Consider the following 27,281-nt stretch of genomic DNA (forward strand, 5'->3'; position numbering starts at 1 on the left):
AGTACCAAGCTTAGGGACATACTCAAAGGACTATATGTTAGTTTACAATCAAGACACTTGTACTTCCATGTTTATTGCAGTGTTACTGACAAAGCTAAGTAATTGAAACAGCCAAGATGCCCCACTATTGAAGAATGAATTAAGAAACTGTGGTGGTGGTTTTTCCTTTCTTTTTTTTTTCTATATTATTAAACTTCACCATTCACTTTTTTCTTATCCCTCTTCTTGCTCCCTTCACTGTCCCTCATTTTCCTGTGCTACAATCCATTGTTGTCTCTTGCGAATACTCTTTCCTTTTCATCCACTGTCCCCCCCACCCCATCTTCACCTCCTCCTCATATCCTCCCCCAATGTGTCACCACACTACAAGCCTCTCCTACACACTCACCACCCCATGACATGCCTACTGCACCAACTTTGCACAACCCCAGCCCACTGTAATCCCTGACACAAGCACGCTCCACTACAACAATACAAATACAATCAAATATGCACAAAGGCAACAAAACATGGCAACCCCCATAACTTTTCCCCAATCCACCCATCCCTTTTTGTGCACCCGCTTTTAGTGTGACCTTAACCAATTTCCCAAATATTTGTATCTAGCCTAATAAATATTACCCCAACTCCCACTGCTTATAGACATTATCATCAAGTGGTTTTCTACATAATATGTTATCAACTGGTTTGGCATTGGACTTGTGAATTTGTTATTGCTAAATTACATCTCCAGGCCAGGGACAGAAAGAGCACATCAACCTAGCTAACAACCAAGTCAGTGACAAAACAAAATATTAAATGAAGGGGAAGAAAAAAGGCATTTAAGACCACCTATTAGCATATCCAGAATATAGTTGCATAGCACCAAGTGGAACAACAGGAAGAAGAAAGGATGGAAACCACTCTCCTCAGAAAATAATTCAATTCAGGATTCAGTAGGAAATGAAGAAAATGGATACCAAGTTCCTGACCGCACTAAAACAATGATAAATGTCATTAAGGAGACTAGTGACCCCTCTCCCCCAAAAAAACCCTGAAAGAAGAAATCTTGGAAGAAATTACTGAGAAATTCATAGAGAAAATAATAGACATGGTTAACCAGAATGTCCAAGATGCACTCACAAAATTTCAAGATACCAAAAATAACATGAGAAGACACAGAAACAAATAAATGAACTCAGAGAGGACTTCAACAAACACCAAAGTGAAATAACACTATAAAAAGGGAGATATCTGAATTAAAGGTGAAAATACGAAATGTAAAAGAGGAGTTCAACAAAGATATGGAAAACCTCAGAAAAATAATCAAACAGAAATCCTGGACATAAAAAGTCCCTTTAGTCAAACAAAAAACACAGTGGAAGGCCACTCCAGCAGAGTAGAACAAGTAGAAGACAGACTCTCAGAGCTTGAAGATAAAATAGAAATTAAAGAAAATACAGAAGAAATCTCAGTCAAACAATTTAGGAGCTGTGAAAGCAATATGCCAGAATTCATAGAATCCAACAAAAGAGCAAAGCTGAGAATCATGAGCATTGAAGAAGGGAGACAAGGTACAAGCCAAAGGGATATGTAATATATTCAATAAAATAATGACTGAAAATTTCCCAAATCTCAAGAAAGTTTTGCCCATTCTGGTATAGGGAGCCTCTAGGACACCAAACAGACTAGACCAAAATAGAACCTCCCTATGACATATTATTATTAAAATAACAAGCACAGAGAATAGACAAAGAATATTGAAGCCTGTAAGAGAGAAAAAACAAATAAAATATAAAGGTAAACCCATCAAAATAACAACAGATTTGTCAACAGAAACGTTAAAAACAATACCTTGGAGTGAGGTATTTTGAGCACTGAATGAAAATAATTTCAGCCCTTGGATACCCTACCCAAAATAACTCTCATCCAAAATTGATGGAGCAATAAAAATCTTCCATGATAAACAGAAACTAAAACAACATATGACCACCAAGCCACCACTACAGACGATTCTACAAGGAATTCCACACACAGAAGATGAAAGCAAACAAAACCATGAGCGGACTGGAAGTATCAAATCATAGAAGTAGAAAAGAGAAGTAGTCAGAGAGTAGCATTGATTTGGCTGCACCCAATCAAATCTTTAAACAACAAAAACAGTTAAATGGCAGGAATCACCACATACTTATCATTATTAACACTGAATGTCAACAGACTCAACTCCCTGTCAAAAGAAACTATTTGGCAAACTATTAAAAAAGATTAGACAATCTGTTGTTTACAAGAGACTCATCTTATTTACAGAAATAAACTGGTTTAGAGTGAAAGGCTGGATGAAGATTTACCAAGCCAATGGCCCCTGAAAACAGACAAGAGTAGCAATACTTTTATTAGACACAGTAGACAACAAACTTACATTGGTCAAACAAGGACACTTCGTGCTACTAAGACAAGCAGTACATCAAAAAGAAATTATAATTATCAACCTATATGTACACAATATAAGTATACCTAATTTCATCAAACATTTATAGACTCCAGCACAGTGGTAGTGGGAAACTTTACTACCCCTCTATCACCAATATACAGGTCATCAAAACAAAAAATATACAAGGAAATTCTAAAACTACATAAGACCATAGATCAAATGTACCTAACTGATGTCTGCAGAATATATCATCCAACAACAGAACAATATACATTCTTCTCAGGAGGCAATGAACTTTATCCAAAATAGATCATATCTTAGGGCACAAAGCAAGCCTCAGCAAATATGAGAAAATAGAAATAATCTCCTGCATTCTAGCTTGTCACAAATAATTAAAATTAGAATTCAACAAACAAAACAACAGCTGAAAATACACAAATAATTGGAGGCTGAACAACACATTGTTCAATAATTAGTGGGTCATAGAAAAAATAAGAGAGGAAATCAAAAGTTCCCTGGAAGTTAATGAAAATGAGAAAAGGATGCCTACTCTCCCCACTCTTATTCAACATAGTTCTGGAATTCCTAGTCAGAGCTATAATAAGAAGTAATAAAAGGAACACAAATATGTAAAGAAATAGTCAAAGTATCCCTATTTGCAGATGACATGATCCTATATCTCAAAGACCCAAAAAACTCCACCCAAAAACTCTTAGACAGCATAAACATCTTCAGCAATGTATCAGGCTACAAAATCAACTTTAAAAAATCATTAGCCTTTCTTTACACCAACAATAAAAAAGTTACAAAAGAATGCAGGAAAATAATTCCATTTACAATAGCCACAAAAATCCAAATACCTAGGAATAAACTGAACAAAGGATGCAAATGATCATTACAAGTAGAACTACAAACCACTGAACAGAGATCAAAGAAGACTACAGCAGGTAGATAGATCTCCTGTGCTCATGGAATGCAACAATCAACACATTAAACATGGCGAAATTATCAAAAGCAATCTACATGTTCAATGCAATTCAACTCAAAATCCAAATGACATTCATCATAAATACTGAAAAACTACTGTGAAGTTCATTTGGAAACACAAAGACTGTGACTAGCCAAGGCAATTCTAAGCAAAAAAAGTAATGCTGGAGGTATCACAATACCTGAGTTCAAATTATACTACAGAGCCATAGCAATAAAAACTGCATGGTACTAGCACAAAAACAGATATGAAAACCAGTGGAACAGAATTGAGGACCTGGATATGAATCCACACAGTTATGCCTACCTTATTATTGACAGAGGCACCAAAAACATACAATGGAGAAAAGACAGCCCCTTCAACAAATGTTGCTGGGAAAAATGGTTATCTGCCTGCAGAAAACTGAAACTAGTTACATGCCTATCACCCTGTATTAGTGTCAGGTCAAAATGGATTTAGGATCTAAATATCATACCTGAAACCTTACAGTTAGTACAGGAAAGGAGCAGGGAATATGCTTAAAGCAATAAGTATAGGCAATGACTTCATCAGAAGTCCAGCAGCCCAGAAACTAAGAGAAATTATGGATAAATGGGATTATGTGAAATCAAAAAGTGTCTGCACAAAAAAGAAATGGTGTCTAAGTTGAAGAGACAACCCACAGAGTGATAGAAAATATTTGCTATCTATACATCAGACAAAGGACTGATAACCAGAATATATAGGAAGCTCAAACAACTAAACTTGTCAAACTTCAATGAAGCAATAAAAAAGTAGGCAACTGAACTAAACAGAACTTTTTCCAATGAAAAATTCCAGAATGGCCTAAAGCCATGTGAAAAAAATGTACACCATCCCTAGCCATAAAAGAAATGCAAATCAAAACCACACTAAGAGTCCACCTCACTCCTGTTAGAATAGCTGTTGTCAAGAACACCACCACCAACAAATGTTGGAGAGTATACAGGGAGTAGGAACCCTCATATGCTGTTGGTAGGAATCTAAGCTAGTACAACCACTTTTGAAAACAATGTGGAAGCCTCTTATAAAACTAAACAGAGATCTACCATATGATTCAGTAGTACCACTGCTGGGGATATACCAGAAAGAATGTAACTCAGGTTATCACAAAGGCACCTGCACACTCATGTTTGTTGCATCACCATTCATAATACTCAAGCTATGGAAACAGCCAAGATACCCCACTACCAATGAAAGAATTAAGAGCATGTGGTATTTATACACAATGGAATTTTATTCAGCCATAAAAAAGAATGAAATTTTGTCATTTTCAAGTAAATGGATGGAACTGGAGAATATCATCTTAAGTAATGTTAGCCAGGCTCAGAAGGCTAAAATGATGTGTTCTCCTTCATATGTGGATTATAGACCTAAAAGAAATGCAGTAATATTATTGGACATGGGTCACATATATGGGGAGAATGCACAAGGGAGGACTAAGGAGAAGGAAAGAACCTAAAACTTGAATGTGGTTGATGTGCTCACTTTAGAGGCATGAATATAATAACCTTAAACTAGCAGAGGCCACTATGGGAAGGGACTAGGAAATAGTGAAGAGGTCTGGTAAAGATGAACCAATGTGGGTTGCAATACACATGTGCATGGAAGCAACACTAGGAATCTCTCTGTATAGCTATCTTTATGTCAAACTAACAAAAATTCTATGTCTTTCTTATGATCTCTTATGTTTTTCTTTTAAAAAAAATTAAAGACCAAGAGGGCAGAACAGGTTCTGCCTGGAAGTAGGGGGGCTGGAAGTGAAGAAGGGGAATTGGTGAAATGGGGGGAGGTGGCTCCAATAATGTATATACATATGAGTAAATGTAAAAATGAACAAAAATTAAAACTTTGCTGTTTGAAATTAAATGGAGGGAACCTGAGAATATCATAAGTGAAATTAGCCATGTTAAAAAAATCAGACTGCATGATTTCTCTCATAAGTAGAATATAAGACCAATGAACATAAAAACAATATTATGCATCCATAGAAATATATACAGATCATATATCCAAAAGTGGAACTGGCACAGAAAACCATGGGAGGAAGAAAAGAAAGAAAGATAGAAAATAATAATAAAATAAATCCCATCTGTTTAAGAACAAGACTCAAGGAAACATGTCAGCATGTTCAAAATGGTTAAAGAACACAAGATAAGGGGAAAGGAGCAAGAAAGTACAGTGGAGGAGTGTTATATTGGTTTAAGAATAATGCATGTACAGGTATAATAGCAATGCAAAAATCCCACTGACGAAGGAAACTTAACAAGGAGGGCAAGAATGAAAAACAGGCTATCCTAAGAAGAGGGCACATCAGCAGTGGAAGGGTAAAAGAAGGAAGTAGAGAAGGTGAATGTGGTTGATGTATTTCCTATGTGTGAATGAATATAGAATTTTAAAACCTAATAACATCAGCACATATAGGGGACTATGGTAGAAAGGAGAAAAATAGAGGGAATGTACCAATTCGGGCTATAATATACACATACATGCAAATGTCACAACAAAATACAACATATAGCTATGTTAAGCCAATAAAAATGATTTTTTAAAAAATGTAGAATAAGAAGGCAATAAAGGTCCAGTCTGGAAGGTTGGTATCAGTGGGAGGAGGGAGGATATAAGGAAAGTCTTCATGAGGGTGAATATGATGGAAATATTATGTATGTACGCAGGTAAGTAGAAAAATGAGATGTTTTCAAACTGTTCCAAGAATGTGGAGGAGGAGGGATAAAGGAGAATAATGGAGGAGTAAATTCATCTATCTTATAGTTTCAGAACTTTTATAAGTACTGAAGTACTTTTATAAGTACAATGTACCTCCAGTGCAACAATACAAATAAATACATAAAAATTTGCTCAAAAAAAGATATGGAAATAAAGAAAGGGAACACGGTTGACATCCTTTCTACTCAAGAATGAATATAAAATTTTTAAACCTATTTAAATCAAGATTAAGAATAGAACTAAGGTAGAAAGGATAAAAACGAAGGCGAAAAAATCGTAATATAATACATTAAACATGGAATTATCATAATAAAACTCCCTCTTTATGTATCTAAAACTGAGGACAGGAAGGTAATATAGGTCCTGTCTGTGAGTTCATTTCAGGGGGAGAGGGGAGACTTAGATATATTGTAAGAACTTTTGTAAGTGCACAATGTACCCGTAATACAACAATTATATGATAATAAATTTTTAAATAAACTTTCTCCAAACAAATTTCAACAATTGAAAAGGAGAAGCAATTCCAAATTCCTTCTACAACTCAGCATTACTCCAATACTCAAACAAGGTAAAAACACATCAAAACAACCAAAGAATTAGAGATTAAATATTGCTGATGAAGATGCATACAACAAATCTCAGTAATATAATAGTAAATGGAATCTGTAAGACTGCTTCTGACTCCTTCTACTAATACTACTCTTTGACTAAATGTTACCAGGACCATACCAAAGCTAGTTTTTCAGTTGTGATGTTCATGTATGTGAAGTCAAACATACATACATGCACATACTTATATGTAAACATATTATACATATATATGTTTAACATTTGACTTTATGTTTGTAAGGTGCATTATATTTTTTCAAATAAGAATATATATCTATGTATATATAATATATATATATATATATATATAAACATTCTTATATGTAACTTTTGGCATCCCAATAAATGACATCTGTACAGAACATATATACAAATATAACGTCTGTATATGAATGTATTTTGCAAATACAGCCAAAGAATTGTTGAGATAATTAATAATTTTACTGTGAAAATGTCAAATAAATAATTTCTTTGACAGCACATAGAGGAACAACTATTTATATTTCAAATTTCTAGATGGGCATGTAATCATTTCTTATTTTAGTTATATTTGCCTTTGCTATGAAGACTGATAATGCTGAGACGTTTGTGAGATGCATATTTACAATATCAAATATTCTTTTGTGAATGGATACATGAAATTTGAATATCCATTATTGTTTAGATACACAGTTATATTTTACAATCACATGTGTACAGAAAAAGTTGTCTTTTTTCCTTTAATTATTGAGTGTAAACTCCTATCCTAATATTCCTAAAATCTGAGATATGTTGGTACATCATTTCTTCAAAAATTATTCTTCGTAGACCTTGAAATTTGGCTTATGTGGTAGAGTGGTAGCCTACCAAGTATGAGGCCCTGATTTCAAAGCTCACTCAAAAAATCAATTCTCCCATAAAACTATAGGGGAGGGCACTGATGGAGGCAAGAAAGTAAAGAAAGTAAAGAAGGTGAATACTGTTGATGTATTCTTGTACAAGAATGAATATGGTACTTTCAAACCTGTTGAAATTTCCTTATGAAGACTAAGGTAGAAAGGAGAGAAATGGAAGAGTGGCCAATTTCGGGTATTATACAGATACATACACACACACACACAAACACACACATACATATATATATATATATATATATATATATATATATATATATATATATATACATATACAAGCATTCATACATGTATATATATATAAAACCCAAATGTTGCCAACATATAGCCATGATTGAGAAATATTAGAGTTAATGATTTGATATAAGATAGTTGCTCAAAACTCTGCATTCCCAGAATAATGACAAGTTGGGAATTTATGATCTTGCAGATAGTCTGTGGATTCCATAAGCTGTGCATTTAAAAATATTTCTTTTCTATATAAAGCACTGTGAACATCTCAAAGATGAGAACACATCATTCTCAAAAACGGGAGCCCTTTTAAGTACCCAGCATACTCTTTAATCACTATATAAGTTATATGAAGTACCTAACATGACTCATATATCTTGAATGATCAAATATATATTGAGTTCTTCGCAAATAATTTTGCATCTCTTTCACCTGTCTTTCTCACGAAAACATGGAAGACATGCATTGTTATTATTTTTCAGATGTGTAGAGGGACAAAAAGAGAAATGTCAATGTCAACATTTGTTATGTGGAAGCACTGGGATTTCAATTACATATTCTCACGGCCATTAGATACACTTTGGCCTTACCACAGCTTCCTAAAGAATGGTTTTAGGGTTCTCCTACACCCATCACAGCAGAGGTGAAACTTGCTCTGTACAAGTGAGGGAACAGCTAGCATGAGCCAATTTAGTGGAGAGGGCTGGAGGATGCATGGCTTCTCTACATTTAAGTCACTCCATACAAGCTATTGTTTTTTTTTTGTTGTTGTTTGTTTGTTTAACCATTGTCAGGAATAAAGATTAACAGTGCAAAGAATGGAAATTTTTGCACTATGCTTTTTTTGTCCATGCTATAGACAGAATAAGCTGTGGATGTAATAGGGAATTGGTGGTAGCAGTATTTCATTACAATGTTGAGAACCACCACAGCATTCATTATTGAATGAGAGGCATCATAATGATTCACTTTCCTCTTCCATGAAACACATTAGAATTATAATTACAATGCTTAACCAAAGGCAGGTTTTGAAAAGATCCTCATTATATTTGTTCCAAATTGTTAAGGGCAAATACTTCTCAACTTTCATAGAATGGAAAATTAGGCTTCCTAATTCACTCTTACATAATATTTAATCAGTCATGAATAAAAAGATTCTAATAACTTAAAATTTTCACATCCATCCTATCCCTTTTGATATTCCCAATTTTCTTTATTTACAGCGAAATTATCCCATTTTAGGGTTGAGAAACAGGGCATTGGCGATTCAGGACCATTGCAAAGACTATTAGCCTGCGTTTGGTAGAACCGAGACTGGAACCCTCACTCTTTGCGTCTTTTTAAAAATTATTGTTGTTTTACTGGAGGGTACATTGTGATACACAAAAGTTCTTAAATATATGATAGCTGTATTCATCCCCTCCATCATTCTCCTTTATTACCCTCTCCTATTCATGGAGCAGTTTCAACTGGTCTTATTTTTCAATTTTCATAAGTGTGTATGTAATATTTCTGCCATATTCACCCTCTAAACACTTTCTTTATATCCTTGTGTATCTCACTGGTAAAAACCCTGCATTATTAAGCTGGACATTTAATTCAATCATGATCACCCACATTTACTGACATTGTACCATGACTCAACATTTGTCTATCCACTTGAATCAGGCACATTCACATGAACATGTGTTTGGTTAAAAATTATGACATCACTTGATTGAAATGAACATCAAAAGGTTTGTTTTTATAAACTATAGAAACTGAGTTATACCAGGTACCATGAGTCCTTTATCCAGAGTAAATAGCGCAATAATTTGTTATTTGACTCACATAGCTCTAAGCTCCAAAACAGCACCCTTTGCATAAAAAGTACTTGGTTGCCTTCCATAAACACTAGCATCTTTTATGACTGAAAATGAATCATAGATCATATAAAGAAAGCAGTGATCTTTGAAATAAGCTAATCAAAACTTTGTCTAAAAGAAATGAAATATTGGAACTAATGTGAGATTGTCTCACCAATGAATCAGTAGATATATGAAGGTTCAGTTCACTATGGCCTCTATTCTGCTCCATTTGTCATTGGTATCACAGTGACATTACCACTTTATTTATATATTTTTTATAATAAATCTTGATATGAATTTGGGTAGGGGCAATCCCCTGACCTTGCGCTGATTGAGTACATCTATCATTTATTTATTTGTGTTTCAGGATATTTTTTGGCTCTTTGGGATTTTGTACAGACCATCATGTAAAGTTCAAAAAATGGCAGTTTTACTTTTTCCTTTCCAATAAGTATAATCTTGGTTTCCTTTTCTTGTTATTGCATCAGTTAGAAATTTCATTATGATGTGAAAGGGGTGGTAGAATGAGACATCTTGCCTTCTTCTTGATCTTACCAATAAAGTGTCAATGTTCTAAACATTAGTCCTGATGTGAGCTGGTGAGTTTTATTTCAACTAAACATTTATTCCTTTATTTATTTATTTACTTATTTATTTATGGAGGTACTGGGGCTTGAACTCAGGACCTTCACCATGAGTCACTCTCTAGCCCTTTTTTGTGGTGGGTTTTTTCAAGATAGGGTTTTGCAGAACTATTTACCCAAGCTGTCTTTTAACCATTACTCTCCTGATCTCTGCCTCCTGAGTACCTAGGATTACAGGCATAAGTCACCTGCACTGGGCTCAATTAGATTTATTTTTGACTAAATCATGAAACACAAAACTACACATATGAATGGGCTTTTCTGTGATGTTTTGAAGGAGGTATACATTATGTTTTGTTAAATCACATTATACATATCTAAGTTTTCACACATTTTTCATTTTTCATGGTGAAAACATACAAAATCATTTAGCTTTTTAAAAGTTACATTTCATAACTGTTATCAATATTTACTGTACAGTAGCACACCAGAAATTCCTAGTCCAACTAAAAGTTAGTATCCACTGTTCACACTTTCCAAATCCATCCCTCTCAACTAATATCCCAAGGCTCTACTAAGTACCATTGTCCTCGGAACTTCTGTGGCTCACCTTTCTTGATGTTACACATAAATTGGACCTGCAGTGATTCTCTCTGTGTACCTGACATACTTCTCTTAACATAATGATGTCAAGTTTCTTTAATATTGTTCTATTTACTTTTTTCTATAAATAGAAAACATTTTATTTTAATTTTGAATTTTTTTATTGTTACATTTCTACCAGGGGTACATTGTTATTTTTTACAAAAGTTCTTACAATATATCATAGTTGAATTCACCCCCTTCTCCTTTATTCTCTCACAAACATTCCTGAAATAATTTCAGCAGTTCTCATATTTCAACTTTCATCCCTGAGTACAAAATATTTCCACCAGTTTCACCCTCCTCCACACTTTCCTTATATCCATAAGCCCTCTGGTAACAACCCTCAGACAAGTGCTGCTTTCCTTCCTGTTCTCCATTTAAAAGCAATTTTGTTTGTTTAAGGTAGTTATACTGGGTGTTTCATTGTGACATTTCCATGTTTATATGTATTATAATCCAAATTGGTTCATCCCCTCTATTTTTCTCCTTTCTATTTTAGTCTTCTTTTCTATGGTGATTTCTACACTTCAAAAAATTCTTCATTTCATAAGAACAACTAACATATTAACATCTTGTGAGACACTTTCCTGTGCTGCCCCTTCTTATTGTAATCTTTGATACAATAAAAATTTCTCTTGGATAATCTTTTGGTGTATTTTTTATTTTACTCATTAGTAGAGAATATGAGCTGGTTACACATAGAAACATAAGAGAATAAGTAGTGGTAGATGTGAGAGCAGTAGTGGGTTGGCTTGAGTTTTACTGAAATGAGACTAGCAGACCATTAAGGAGAGCCTGATACCACAGGAATGACCGCTAGGAGTGGCTTTGGGTCCAACATTAATGGATAGAGGATTGCAGTGGGGTGCTAACCCATATAAATTCTGAGAACTGCCAGGTGATTCTCCCCCAAGCTCCAGAGTACTTGTTGCTGGCACAACTTTCCAGCACCCTTGAGCCTGACTGCTTGGGTGAAGGAGAACTCACTTTATCTCTGGTTTTCAAGTCTCCAAGCCCCAACTACAAGGTATGTGAGCTTTGATGGAGACTCTTTCCTCAGTCACCCACCAGTTCAGTTCGTGAAGGATTTATAAAAATCCTCAGAAGGACTCAGGTAAATGAAGGAGCTTCTTTTTCAATAACCACCATAAGTGTCCCTGTAGAGAGCACTAGCCAGTTGTTTTGGAACAGTGGGCTTGTCCTTCATGGGGATATTCTTATAACCTAGATTTGGTCTCAATCTACTTGACAGGTATCTCCGTGTCCTACATCAAAGTTCTCCCCAATTACTCAAGCAGTGGTACCTAATACCTTTCTGCAACAAGGCATTTCTTATTCATTTTCTCCCTTTAGTTATAAAACTTCAAGTTAAGTAACTATAAGCATGGCATTTCTGAAAATGTGCTTAGGGTGTAATGTATGATGCTCAGCCACACTTTTCTGTGAAAACCTTGTTCTCCCTCTCCAGTGTGACATGGATCACCCCAAGCTAATATTTGAACCTGTGTGGAAACTGTCTACTAAGATGGAAAACATAACTTTCACTAGCACCATAAATGCCTAAGTTGCTTGGACCTAGAGTGGATTTCATACTTTTCATCTTTGAGAAGTTTGGAGAAGGTAAGGAAAGAATGAATGAGAAGGATAAGTTATATATTTTGCAAATGTATTTTGAATTGGGTCTATTTTCATATTGTCATACTTTCATCAATGACGGATTGTGACTAGCAGACATGAAGCAACAGATGAGAGATTACTCGAACATAGGAATCTGTGCAAGAGAAGCTGATGGGGAACTAGCTCAAGACTAGCTCCCTGAATCAGCATGCCTCACAGCTTTTATTGTGTACAGCAAGTGGCTAGTATCAGCAGGAAAGGCACATATCATAACAGATTAAGTAAGAACTAGAGGAATAGGAACTACAATTACTCTTAAGCAAAAGCTTCAGAGATCAAGTTACCAAGATCAAATATTGATCAGATGACTTATTCCATCCGGGAGGATGTGCCTTCACCATTGTCCTTCTTTTTTACAATCTCTTTAACCATGCCTGAACCCCAACATCTCACCCTGTTTTGTTTTGCAGATAAAAAGCCTAGTTGTGAATATTGGGCTCACCTTTTGGTTGGAATACTTGGCAGCCTAATTTAAAGATTACATATTTAATTATGGTTTGATGACGTAAGTCCTCAGCCTGTTGTGTTAGCATCTTTAGGTTTCCCCATGTGGGTCAAGCTTTGCTCTGTCAGGGCAGCCACATCCCTTGAAGGTTTGGAAGCCTGAGTTTAAATTCTTATCTCTGGTTCCTTTGTGGGGGCCAATTTCAGGAAAGGTTTGATTCTTCCACTGGGCACTGGGAATCCATCCTGGTCTATCTTCTGTGGAGACAACAAGCATAACCTCAGACCCATGTCAATAAGTCTATGGAGTCCTTTCATGTAGATTAGTATCAATATCTTTATATCAAATTTGTCCATGCTTAGAGTCTGTTGCTCTCCCAAAATGGCAATAAACTGCTGTGTATTCATCTTCCCAAATGTATAAAAATTTTAAAGTTAATAGTGCCCGAGCTCATAGAGCCCTGACATCCTTTATTCCCATATTTCCCTTTTTTGCTTGTAGCATGTTTTTGAGGGTCTGATGGGCCCATTCTACAATAAGCCTTGGGGGCTGTAAATGATGCCAGTAAGATGGCACATTTGCCACAATGAACATAATTCAGCAATTGTTTGGCTAATATATGCTGGTCCATTGTCTGTTTTAAATTGGAGTGGGACTCTCTTAACAGCAAAATTTGGAGATAGTGAAAGATAATTTGGGATGAATTTTGCAAGGGATGCAAAAATAAACCCTGAATGAGTATCTATGGAAATATGAATTAATTTGTTTCCCAAATGACTGTATGTGAGTGACATCCATCTGCCAAATTTGGTTAGATTGAAGACTCTGGGGTTGCTTTCGTCAGTGGGTAGATGACCCCATATGGATGACAGTCCTCACAGGCCTGAATGATTTGTTTTACATAGTGTATGGTAATTAGAAATTTTTTTAATGCTTGCCAATTTTGACAGTTGAAATTCTGAGATAGATGGGCCTCCTGAAAGGCTGTGACAACCAAAGTGTCAGCCTGCAAGTTTCCTAGTGGAAGTGGAACCTGGAAGCCTAGTATGAGATCATATGTGAGCAACAAAAAAATGAAGACTATGCTGGCAGATCAGTTTTTGTAATTGTAACATAATAGTTAAAAACTTAAGAGTAGTATTAGGGTGAATTAGAGAGGTCTCAATTTATTTTGTACAAAGTAGTACAGAATATGCCAAAACACTGACTATAATAGGGATGATCTTTAGGAAACATTTCAAAGGCATAGACAATGGCACCCAATTCTTCCATCTGGGCAGAGGCAAAACATTCTTTTACCCATAATTGTGCTTAGGAAACAAGGACAGCCTTTCCTGAACTGGCAGAGCCATCAGTAAATACTGTGGGAGCCTGTGGAATAGATTGAAGAGACAGTTTGGTAGGAGAAGTGAAGGGGCATTCAATAAGAAATTATAACTGAGGGTCCTTAACATGTAACGATTGGAGTAATCCAATGAAATCTGCCAAAGCTAGTTGCATAGCTAGGATAACAGCCAAAAATGTTTCTATTTGTTTTGGTCATAAAGAGATTTGAAGGCCAAAAGAGTCAAAACCAGTTAATTTTGGGGCTCTTTCTCTCCCTTAAGAATGAGTTCACTGATTTTATCTAAATAGAGAATAAGCATTTTTTTTCTAGGTATGGGGAAGGAGAATCCATTCTATCTATGCTATTTGTGGTTGTAATTGGCAAATCAAGGCTGTATGAGACATTTAAATCAGGAAAATTAAGAGCCGTAAGAGCTGATAAATAGTGATTCAGTTGAGATATCTTGAATAGAGAGCCACCACTATCAACAAATTTTCCAGTTTTGCCTGTTTGGTTAGTTGGCAAGGAGAGTTTAAAGCAGATCTCTTCTCAGAGTGGAAAATAAGTGTTAATTTATTGGTGGGGACTCTTAACATCAGTCGAAGTGAATTATTGTCACTGAGTAGTTTTTGGAGAGAATTCAGGGTGAATATAAGAGGGATTGTAGAGATAATTTTTGGGGGTTGCTCATGTTGTGCAATTGAAATGTGCTCCAAATACTTCCATGGTGAGCTTTCTTGGATTTTTTCAGGAGCAATGATTAGACCTCTGGCCTAGATTTCATGAGAAACCCATTTAGAAAATTATTGCAGTAGCTCCCCAGTGGGGGCAGTAATGAAAATGTCATCCATGTAATGGATAATTTTACCCTGGGGATATTTAAGGCAAGCAGGCTGTCATTCCTGGTGGACATGATGCTGGCACATAGTGGGGCTGATAAATATGCCTTGTTGGAGGACTCTCCATTTGTAACATTGAGCAAGATGTTCATTATTTAGTTTCATTATGGTAAAAACAAATTTTACTTTGTCTTAAGGAGCTAGGAGGATGGTATAAAAGCATTCCCAAAGATCCATGACTATTAGTGGCCAAATTTTTGGGATCATAGCTAGGGAAGGGGTACCAGGTTGTTGTGGTCTCATAGGTTGTAAGATAACATTAATGGCCCTTAGGTCATACAAAAGTCTCCATTTGCCAGATTTTTTAGGAATTATGAAAATAGGCAAAGTCCAGGGACTTAGTGGAGAATTCTCTATGCCCTGCTGAAAGTTGTTCCTGAACTAAAAAATATGCATGTACTAATTTCTTCCCTTTCAAGGGCAACTGTTCAACCCTAATGGGCTTCTGTTGGAGCCATTTTAAGAGCAGGGGAGGTACTATAATAGTGGCCCTTATGGTAAATTTTTATCAGAATTTTTATTCTGAAAATATTTATCAGAATATTGTCCAATGTTCTACTGAATCCTGACTCCATAAATTAACTGGTATATAGGGTGTATTAGATGTTTTAAATAAATGATGAACCAAGAGGTTCCAGGCATAATACATATCTAGAACTTTGATAGACCTCTGAGGATTCTCCAGTCCACTCTGCAATATGGGAACTCTGTTTTCTCGTCAAGAATATGACCATTCTTGTAATCTAATAATGGTAATGTTGGCCCCTATATTTAATAGTCCTGTGAAAAGTTCTGTATTTTTATGGTTAAAAAACATCTCTGGGCTGAAAAAGCTTGGATGCCATATATGCCCATGCTCCCAAATTCTCTTGTGTCACAAACAGCTTTGGACCCATTTGGAACCCAGTAGGGGACAATTATTAATTGTGCCATATGAGTCCCGTTTTCTAAGCTCTGTAATCCTTTTCAAGATATCAAAAAAAATGAGCTTTTTATCATAGTCAGAATAAATCACCCCTGTATGTACAGTAATTCCCTTTGAAATTAAGCTGGATCTACCTAATATTAGTCCCACTGTGTCTTGGAATAAAGTCCCAAATACCCCAGTAGAAACCTTTTGGGGAGGATTGTCTTCCTTTAAGATGATATCGGTAATGGCACTGAGGTCCAGTCCTGCACTTCCTCTGGTGGTGATAGAAAGGACTGGATGGTATATTTCCTGCCATGAAGGCCCACATTGGGTGTAGGGGCTGAGGACTGGCCCCTCATCCCATTTCCCTGTTAGGAGGGTAAAGGAATTTCTCCCTTGTCAATTTTGTCCTGTGTTGGTAGCCCAGTCAAATCCCTTTTTACATTTGGGACAAGGCCCAGGGGGTTTGGGGACTTTTCTGCCATATTTTGGGGGCACTTTCTTTGCATGTGGCCTTCTTGTCCAAATTTATAACATCCTAGGTTTTAGGGTCCATTTGAAGTATATCTTGGTTTTTAGGTGGCCACAAGGAAGCTTGCTCGATGAATGGCCTATCCTATGACTTGGCAAGCCTCAATAAAGTCCCCTAATTTTGTAACTTTTGTTCTAATGGGCTAAATAGCCATTTGGGGATCATGATTAGCATTCTCCACAGCCAACTGCATTAATATAATGTTAGCAACCTTTTAATGTTCTACTTGTCTCTGAATAGGTACTGTTAGGCAGGCAATACAATCTACATAACTGTTGCCACACATTGGCAAAAGATCCTTCAGTGGGACCTCCAGAGGGAATGTGGTCACAAGCCATTCAGGAAAATAATGAAACTTGTTGAAATACTACAGGATCACACAAAATTTGCTGGTTCATAGCTATATAATTTCCTAAACCCTGCTACTTGGAGGCATTGATAGGTATTCCAGGTTATTCACTTTGTCAAGGTTGTTCAAGACAAAGATCACTGAATTCAACTCTCCACATGAGATTTTGTGGGACCTCAAGACAAGTTCTAGCCAGATGTTGCCAATCCCAGTGAGTCATATGATAATTTTCAGATAAAGACACAATAATTCCTTTTGTGAATGGGCCATTAGCTTCATTCTCTTGGATTCTCTTTCTAATTTTCTTAAAGGTATCATAATCAAGAGAATCACGTTGTCACTATCCCTGTGAAGTTTGAATAACAGGGAAGGCCATCAGGTCCCCTGTAAGTGTTGTCCCTCTTAGGCATTCTCCAAGCACTGAAGCTTGAGATATTTTTTTCAGGCCAATCAAAAACAGGAGGGGTGCCCGAAGGTGGCATGTCCTCCTCCACTGAGCGGAAGGTTGAAGTGTTACGTCCACAGATGCCAAGGCTCCTCTGTGTGTAGGAGAACTAGAGTGGCCCATACTAGAGCCCATGTGGTTAGAGAAGCAAGAGGTACCTTTCCCCCGGAGCTTGTTTCTTTGTCATATTATTACCTGCTCTTTCCCAAATAGCCAAATCAAGGGTTCCTCATTCTGGGAACCAAGGATGCCATAGGGTTACTGTTGATAACATTTTACCAATTTGATCTTCACTTACAATAGCCCCATTGGTTATAAGTAACTGTTTAACAGTTCTTACATAGCATTTTTCATTGTCAGAGAGTTGCTGCCCCATAATTGCCCTCAGTTGAAAATTCCCAAGACTTTGGCAGTGCCTGCACACACCAATGACTCCAAGCACCTTTACTTCCATTTTCTGGGTCTTCATGCTGCTTTTTGCAAGGGTCGCAATGTTTCTCATGTGGGGCACCTCTTTTCCTGTTGGGACCAGCGCACTTGAAGCAATAGGTGAAGGATTACTCAAACACAGGGATCTGTGCAAGAGAAGCTGAGGGGAGTTAGCTCAAGAGTAGCTCTCTGAATCAGCATTCATCACAGATTTTATTGAGTGCAGAAGAAGGATAAAACATATTTTTGCAAGAAATCCATGATATCACTGACATAAACAAGAAAGTCATGTATTATAACAGATTAAGATTAGAACTAGAGGAACAGGAACTACAATTACTCTTAAGCAAGAGGTTCAGAGATTAAGGAACAGGCATGTCTTATTGAAATCAAAGTAAATGGATGTCTTCTTTCATCCTGGAGGAGGTTCCTTCACCTTTGCCTCCTTGTTTACAATCTCTTTAACCATGTCTGAACCCCAATACACCAATTTAATTATCATTCCTAATGTGGCTGTTGCTAAATGTGTCATCCTTAAGTTATTGTTTGGAAGAATGGAGCAAGATGGTGGATGAATAAGATCCTCCAGGGGATTCTCCCTAAAGACACATTAGATTGAACCCATTTTTGCCCCAAACTTCATTCACAAGACCTAAGAAAGTAACTTGAAAGGCCATAGTGCCTGACTTTAATATAAAAATAAGAAAAGACATATTAAAGAAGGTAAAAAGAAAGAGTTCCCTGGATCAACCCTCCTCAACTCAAAGCCAGGCAGTGAGATTACAGCTATCTCCGAATTGGGGAAGGAGAAAGAATTATTTCAATCCCTTGGAATTGAAATTAGTACCAGGGACAACATGATGAAATCCTTTGGTGAGTAGAGCTCTGAGATTCTGGTCATTTAGGTTGTACTAAGCCTCTTGAACTATATTAGCCTGGCAACCAAGAAAAATTAACCACTAAGGCTTCCCAAAAATCAGGCAACAAAAAGGAGAGTAGAGTAGGAAACTTAGCTCAAGACTTTACCTTGAAGTAAGTGTTGGGTTTATGTCAGTGAGGTCTACTAAAGGCAGAAAACATAAGTCCCTATATTTTGTCCAGAGCTTGCAGATTTAGTCTACATTTGCCACAGTATCAGAAGACATTTGCTTCAATGGGACTGACTCATATATGGCCTGCATCAGTGCCAGCCTTGGAGGTAGTTGTGGTTATGAGAATAATTTATGACTTAAGTTAGTGTCAGTTTTGATGGAGAAAGAGACTCCTTTCATCAACACTACGCCAATCTTAGGCCACAGTGTGAAAGAAGAATTCATTTATGTAGGAATAAACTTGGCTTGGAAGCACAAGACTTTGCCTGGGAACTTACTTCAGGGTTGTTAAACCTAATATAGGACCTTTTCTAAGGGCTACTGTCCCTAGACTAATGCCTAAGGGCTGTCTTTCCAAAAGAGACAGGATCAGCTTCTCTAAAGAATTTGCCTCCACCTCTTGGGAATATCTGTCACCCAATGAATGGAGATATGGAAGGAACTAAGTAAAGGAAGTTTTCCTTTTAATCTGTTTTCTTTGACATCTGTTATTTCCAAATAAGGATCTTTGTAAGGATTGTAGGGAAACATACTGCTTTTCTTCATTGATAAACCTTCCTCTTCAGCCCACTTAGGTTACAGCATCATCCTCCTTGCTCATTTATTTATCACCTTCCAACCTAATACTGTGTTTCAGATATTTTGTGAAATTTGTTTAGAATTCTACTCTCCTCCAACAAAAAAGACAATTGTCGTTCATAATATTATCATATCATTTCAGTGAAATTGTGACACAGGACACAAAGAAAGTATGCCACATATGTGCTGTATGACTGGAGGAAAATTTTCTAAATTAACACTATTTGAAAAAAGACAGAATAATTGACTTTGACCTCTAACTCTCAAAAATTGTTACCTTGTCAAACAAAAGTTTTATGTAAACAGACTGGTGAAATAGTGAAATTCTTTTTGCTTCCACTTCTGCCCAAATAGAAATGTTTCCAATGAATCATTTTTTTATAAAAGTGTCCAGAGTAGAAATTTACTTCAGAAGCCTCACTAAATTGTAAGATTTCCACTTATGCCTCAGAAAGGAGAGTTCACTTTTACCTTCAGCAACTGACATATCAGAATGAACAAAGATATCCTCTACAATATACCTATCATTCAAAATGGACTTTTTAAGTGAAAATCTATATTTAATGTTATGCAAAAATAAACTGAGTGTTCCCACCACAAACCACCTCTCATGAAAGGCAGGTACTACACCAGAATGTTATTGCCATTCCTACTGACACGCTGTCTTCAGTTCTCTCAGTCTTCTTCCCAATTGCAGTTGGGGCACAAAAGTTAAAATAGTGAGGCTGATCTAAGACAGTGTTAAGGTCTTAGCGTTGTCTAGCACAGTCTCCTCAGCATCTTTTTGAAATGTCCTTGCTCATCATCTGTGTTCATATTTGTGACATGCTGGTGCTTCCATAGCAACAGCAGAGCATATCTCAGTGTTGTGTTTCTGGTCTATGTCCCATTGCCAAACAAAACAAGTACAGCCAATACCACATTTGATTAGTAAACTGTGACTATTGATTGTGCTTTCCTAAGAATATTTTGATGCAATTACCTGTTAAACTAGTCACAAATAAACTTAATTACAATGAACATGATATAACTTGTGGTGTTATAAATTTTGCCAACACAGAACTGTAGAAAACATTGTCAGGAGAAGTGAACATGGTGTCACTGAGATTTTAGATCTGTTGATTCAAGCTTCATTTCCTTCATTCTTACTTCTTGCTCATGTAAAACTTCCATTTGTGAGACTTTGTAGTTACATGTAAAATGTAGAATATTTGTTTCCCAAAAACACAACAGAAGTCTTTTGATGCTCCTTTATTTCCTTCAGTCAAATCACAGATTGTCACAAGGTTGAGTGTATAAGACATCATGAGACATTGGGATTTAGTCATATAAATTAAGGCCTATATGGTAAATATGGCAAAGACAGATAGAAAACATCCCCATTGTTTAGACCCTCATTTTTTGTAGTAATTTTATTACCCCTATACTTGTTCACACTGCATATCTGCGTATTTGATGCAAATAAATTCAGTATTTATTTAAGGCATTGACAACCAGACTTTCCCTCATTTGTTAAGAAACACAAATGTAATAGAAATGGAAAAATTCGGGCCATTTCATACTAGGCATTAAAAATAATCTCAAAAACTTGCAAGCAATTTCTTGATCAAAAATTTACATGGGTGACCAGAAGAAGTAGAGTCTTTTTACATCATAATAGGAGAATGAGAAAATTCTGAATAACAATGAAGAGACTGCATTCAGAAGAACAATAGAGATGTAGAATACCAAGAAGCATGAAAGAGGTAAAGGACAGCTAAAAGTATGATGAAATTGAAAAATGATAGTGGAAATTAAGAAACAGTTTGCAACTGTAACCCAGGTTCCCCAGGGGTTGGGGAAGCTGAATCCTCCACTTTTAGTTAAGCCAGGTGTCCCCTCAATAAAATTCAAAACCTAGCTGTGAGACAACATTACACATCTCACAATCCTGAAAGCCAGTGCTGGGATTTGCTGTTATAGTGATATTCCTGTTGTTACAGGCCAGCATCAGATATGACAACCTTTCATTTCCCATATTTATAGAGATGTTGCAAGGCACCATCTTGAGAGAAGGCTTCTTGATTACTAATGAAGTTTTTATGGGTTCTTGAATACAAGGAGCAATCACAGCAGGGCATCTAGAGACACTGGCCATGGTATATGAGAAGAGACAGCCATGAGAGACTCATGATGGAAGAAGCTTTGATATGGGGTGACTTGATAAGGGGAGCTCAGAATGAAAATCATACTTTTTGGTGGCCCTACTCTGCCTGGAGAAAGAGGTTCCATTGCCTGTGGATAACATAAAAAACAAAGCACTTAGCTTTGCCTGACCAAGAGGTCAGGTTACAAAATCTGCCTGCAAACAGTTTTCAGGTAGGTGATATTGAGAAGCCCACAGGGATTGCACAACCAAAGTCAGGGAGGTCTGGGACTCATGGCCAGTGTTTAGGTGGGAGACTGCCACAAGTTGTGGATGTAGAGAGAGAGAGATTTGGGCTAACTTGAAGTGATGGTTCCTCGTAGGATTCCAGAAAGCAGCAAAAGGCCCTACATGGTGAAAGAAGCTCCTTTTTCTGAGGACAGTTTCAAAATCAAAGCACCTATTCTCCACTGGCTGAGAGATCAGGTTGCAGGAGCTCCTCTACCTTCTAGTAACCAGCCAGGCTTTGAGACTGAGCCAACCAAATCCCTTGGAAAATTATGCAGCCAAAAGGAAAGGTTGAGAAGAAGGAGGAGATTTGACATGGGTGAACTGAGAAATTAAAGGAGCACCAGGAGCTTAAACTATTACCTTACTAAACAGTAAGGTAACAGGGGATGGTGGTTTGCCCTCCCTGGCAAACTTTGGATCAATGGATAAACAGCTCAGAGTTCATGGCTTTGTCAGTGCTCAGCTTTCAGCAGCTATCTGGTGTCTCTGGATGCTTGGTGTTAAGTGAGACTGAGAGCTCTGTGCCATAGGATACATCTTATCCCTGTTGGGTCAGAACTACAAGAACTGACACTTGAGGGCAGAGCAACTGAGTCCCTCAGTTCTCTACCATAGCCGCACTGCCCACTGCACTATTTGCTACCCGCTGTCAGTTACATTTGGGGAACACAATGACAGTTGCATGTATATTGATGCAGGGGACACATAGTTGGACCTGATTATGAAATGGGATCCTACCTGGCTTATAAACCAAAAAGCACCATGTGTCAACCAAGGTACCAGTTCACAAATATAGGAAGGCTCTAAGTTAGAAACAGTATAGAAATGGAAAACTGACCATTTACCAGCCCTGTGCTGAGATAATACATAACATGAACACATACACAAGGAAATAGCAGAGACTCAATCTACTTCTCTTTCTGCATGGGGCCAGCCCTGGTGCTATGGATATGGAGAGAAAAGTTTGCCTGTGGAGCTATCCCCCAAACCACTACATTACAACTCTTCTATTATGCTGTCCTTCCTGAACACTCAGAACACTTAGACTGCAGACTACAGGCAATTAAAACTTACAACCAATGATTCTGGCATCAGCTCTCTAAGCCTCAATGCAGAATCATAATGTGAAAAATCAAGAAAACATAACACCCACAAATCTACATCCCTGCATAAACTGAGACTATGTATACTAAAAGGGAAGAACACTCAAAGAATTCAAAAGTACAATTATAAGAATGATCAATGAAATGAAAGAGTGCTTGTATAAAAAGGAATGAATTCAAAGTTGATGGAAATTAGAAAACGAATTTATGATAACAGTGCAGGGTATGAAAGAGGAATTCAGTAAGTATACCGAAATCATGAAAAAGAATCAGACTGAAATTTTGTAAATAAAAAGGCCAAGATGTCCAATAATAACCTCATTATAAAGCCTCTTCACCACAGTAGATCTAATTAATGACAGAATATTTCAGTTTTTAGACAAGTTAGGTGTGTTAGAACAGTCAGATTAAGAAAAGGGAAAAATAAAGAGGTATGAATGGAATGTGGAAGACATCTGGGACAAAATAAAAAGACCACACCTGCAACTCACAGATGTAGAAGATGGAGAAATAGTACAAGCTAATAGAAGAAACCATATTCAATAGAAATGATAGGAGAAAATTTCAAAAATATTGAGAATGAGACAACCATTCCAGTACAGGAGGATTTTAGAACAGCTAACAAAAAAGAACATAAAACAACCACTCCAAGGTATATCACAGTTAGGCCATTAAGTGTGCAGAACAAGGAAAGAATATTGAGCTCTTTAAGAGAAAAGCAACAACTCACATGTAAAGACAAACTTACAAGAATAACAGTAAATTTCTCAACAGAAGCCTAAAAAGCAAGAGGGACATGCAAGGATGTATTTAAAGTACTGAAAGAAAACAAATGTAAACCTAGATTACTTTACCCAGAAAAGGCTTTGCTCATTATTAAAAGAGAAAAGTAAAAATAAACCTTCCATCTAAAGTAGTTTATGACCAGAAACTTACACTGCAGAAGATACTTACAGGTATTCTACTGACAAATGATCAAGGTAAATGTCACCACAAAAATATGAGAAAGGTGAACCTCACCAGATGAGGACATAAGCAAATGAAGAATAGAAAAGAATCAAACACTACATAAACAAAAAAATGGTAGGAACTACTACATACCTTTCAATATTAACAATGAATATTAATGGGTTTAATTTTGTGATCAAGACACATATAGTAATGGGTTGAGCCAAAAAGCAATATGAAGCACATCTCACCTACCAAAACAATATTGACTTAGGGTAGAAAACTGGAGAAAGTTTTTCCAATGAATTCAACCCCCAAAGCCAGCAGGGTTATTTATGTCTCTACATTGTTTGGGTCATTTCTCCACCCTGTCCCCCTCCCCCACTCTCTTCCCCCCTCCCCGCTCAGTTCCAGGCAGGTCCTGTTCTGCCTTTATCACTAGTTTTGTTGAAGAAAAGAGACAAGCCTAATAAGGAAGACAAAGTGTTTTTGCTAGTTGAATTGAGGATATCTATACAGAAATATTCCTAGAATTGCTTTTGTGTACATGAGTTATGACCCATGTTGATTCATCTCTAACTGATCTTTACCCTGGATGCTGATCCCCTTCTCTTAATATAAATGTACCAAATATCAGTGCACCCAATTTCTTTAAACAAACAGTACTGATTTAAGGAACCTCTAACTGTTTACCATAGTAGTTGTATTACTTTACATCATGACCAACAATGTATTAGGGTTTCTTTTCCCCACATTTTTGCCAGCATTTATTGTTTGTGTTCTTGATGAAAGCCATTATAACAGGAGTGAGGTATAATTTTAATGTGATTTTGATATGCATTTCCATTATGCCCAGCTATGTTGAGTATTTCTTCATGTGTTTTTTTGCCCATTTGGACTTCTGCCATATGATCCAACAATACTACTTCTAGGGCTATCCCCCAGGAAATGTAAGTCAGGTTACAATAAACGCCAATGCAGGCCTATGTTTATGGAAGCATTATTCACAATAGCTAAGAAATGGAAACTGTTAAGATGCCCCACAACTGATGAATGAATTAAGAAAATATTATATTTATATTCACTAGAACTTAATTCAGCCATAAAGAAGAATGAAATTTTGTCATTTGCAGGTAAATGGATAGAACTGGAAAATGCAATCTTAAGTGAAGTTAGCCAGGTTCAGAAAGCCAACAGCATTTGGAAAATCTGGATCCTAGTGATGGAAGTACAGTTCAGCATCTACATCCCATGTTCATTGCACATTCTCCCCCTTTCCTCCCCTTCTTTCTCCCTCCTCCAACTCCTGCTTCTCTTTCTTCTTCCTCTTCCTCTTCCTTCTCCACCTTCTGCTTCTCCTCCTCCTCCTCCTTCTTCTTTCTTGATAAGTTCAATTGCCATTACCATGTCTCAAAAGTGTGCCCAAATGAAAATTTCACAAGGAATGGATGAATTCACTGTTGTATTTTTATAGACCTTGATTTTATTTGTGTTTTGGTATTATACTGGGATTTGAACTCATGGCCATGCACTAGCTAGGCAAGTAGTCTAAAACTTGAGCCATGCTTTCATACTTTTTTGGTCTAGTTATTTTTCAGATAAGGTGTCAGGCTTTTGGCTTGGATTGTGCCCTTGGATGAGGACACTCCTGCCTCAGTCCTCTGCATCCCTGGGTTTGCAGTTGTGTACGGTCACACTAAGCTTCTTCCACTTTATTATTATTGTTTTTCTTCATTTTTTAAAAAATAATTTCATTGTTGTACTGGGTGTGGGTGTATTGTAGCAATTACAAAGCTTCTTACAACGTATCAAATATATCATACTTGAATTCACTCCTTTCACTTCTTGACACCATCCCCTTTCTCCTGATTCCTGGAACTATTTCAACAATTATCATTTTTGCATTTACATACATGTGTATACATTGTTTAAACCATATTCATCCTCCTACCCCTTTCCCAGCTACCTCCTCCCCTGTCACCCATGCCAACTGCACCTACAACTTCCCCTCATGCAAGACCTGTTCTGCCCTCCTGTTCTCTGATTTTATAGGAAAAAAAACATAATAGACAAGAAACATGACATTTTATTAGTTTGAGATAAATATAGCAATACAGGGAGTTTCCTTGTATTGTTCCTCTTACAGCTCCAGTTTATTCTCATCTTGCATTTATCTTCACTCCTCACCGGTCTTCTTCCCCTGTTGGCACTAGCCACTTTAAAATTTAAAAAAATTTTTTTTTAAATTTTTAAAAACTTTTAAAAAAATCTTTTAAAATTAAAAAAAAATTTTAAAAATCTTTTAAAATTTTTTAAAAATTCATTCTTGTGCAGTGAACAAATCATCCTCATTCAAGGTTTTTGTTTCTTTCCCTTGTCTTATCCCTCGCTTGCACAGCCTCCTCTTAGTGTGACCCATGTACCATAATAGTGCAGTTTAAGCTCTACAATCCACATATGAGGGAGAAATGAGCCTGATTAACTTGACTTAAGAGGATGTTCTCCAATTCTATCCATTTAACTGCAAAGGACAAAATTTCACTCTCCTTTGTGGCTGAGTAAAATTCCCTTGTATATAAATACCACATTTTCTTAATCCATTCATCAGTAGTAGAGCATCTTGGCTATTTCCATAGCTTAGCTCTTGTGAATAGTCCAGCTTCTTCCTTCAGATAAGGGTTTTGCTAACTTTTTTTTCCTGGGGTGATCTTGTACTATAGTCCACCTATTTCTGGCTTCTGAGTAGCAGGTATTATTGGCATATACCACTATGCCCTGCCTGGCTGGTTCCTTGAGATAGGGTCTCCTTCATTTAATGCCTGTGCTGGCCTTAAACCATGATCCTCTTATCTCTTCCTTTCTAGGAGTTGGGATTACAAGCATGAAACTCAGCTCATAATTAGCATGATTTATATGGGATCATTAGAAATTTATTTGCCAATATACACCTTTAACTCTGATCTGGTTCTTGTTCTCTATCCCTTCAGATAATAACACAGGTTCACCTAATTTCTCACAACATTTGGGCTTCAATATATGAACACCATAGTCTTAATGGAATAAATGAAAGACATTTATTTCCTACAGTTCCTAAGAAATAACCTTCTTTATCTCTGCTAACTAATTGTTTTCATCTTTGTCACTGAAGTGGCTTTCTTGTAGGCAACAAATGGTTGGCT

At 36.7% G+C, this 27,281-nt stretch overlaps 1 pseudogene; it reads left to right on the top strand.

Moving 5' to 3' along the window:
- Positions 1 to 27,281, top strand: part of LOC141424858 (cytochrome P450 2C18-like) — a 408,512-nt pseudogene that overhangs the window by 23,733 nt on the left and 357,498 nt on the right.

The sequence above is a fragment of the Castor canadensis genome, chromosome 7 (genome assembly GCF_047511655.1).
Source record: "Castor canadensis chromosome 7, mCasCan1.hap1v2, whole genome shotgun sequence".
NCBI classification, from domain to species: Eukaryota; Metazoa; Chordata; class Mammalia; order Rodentia; family Castoridae; genus Castor; species Castor canadensis.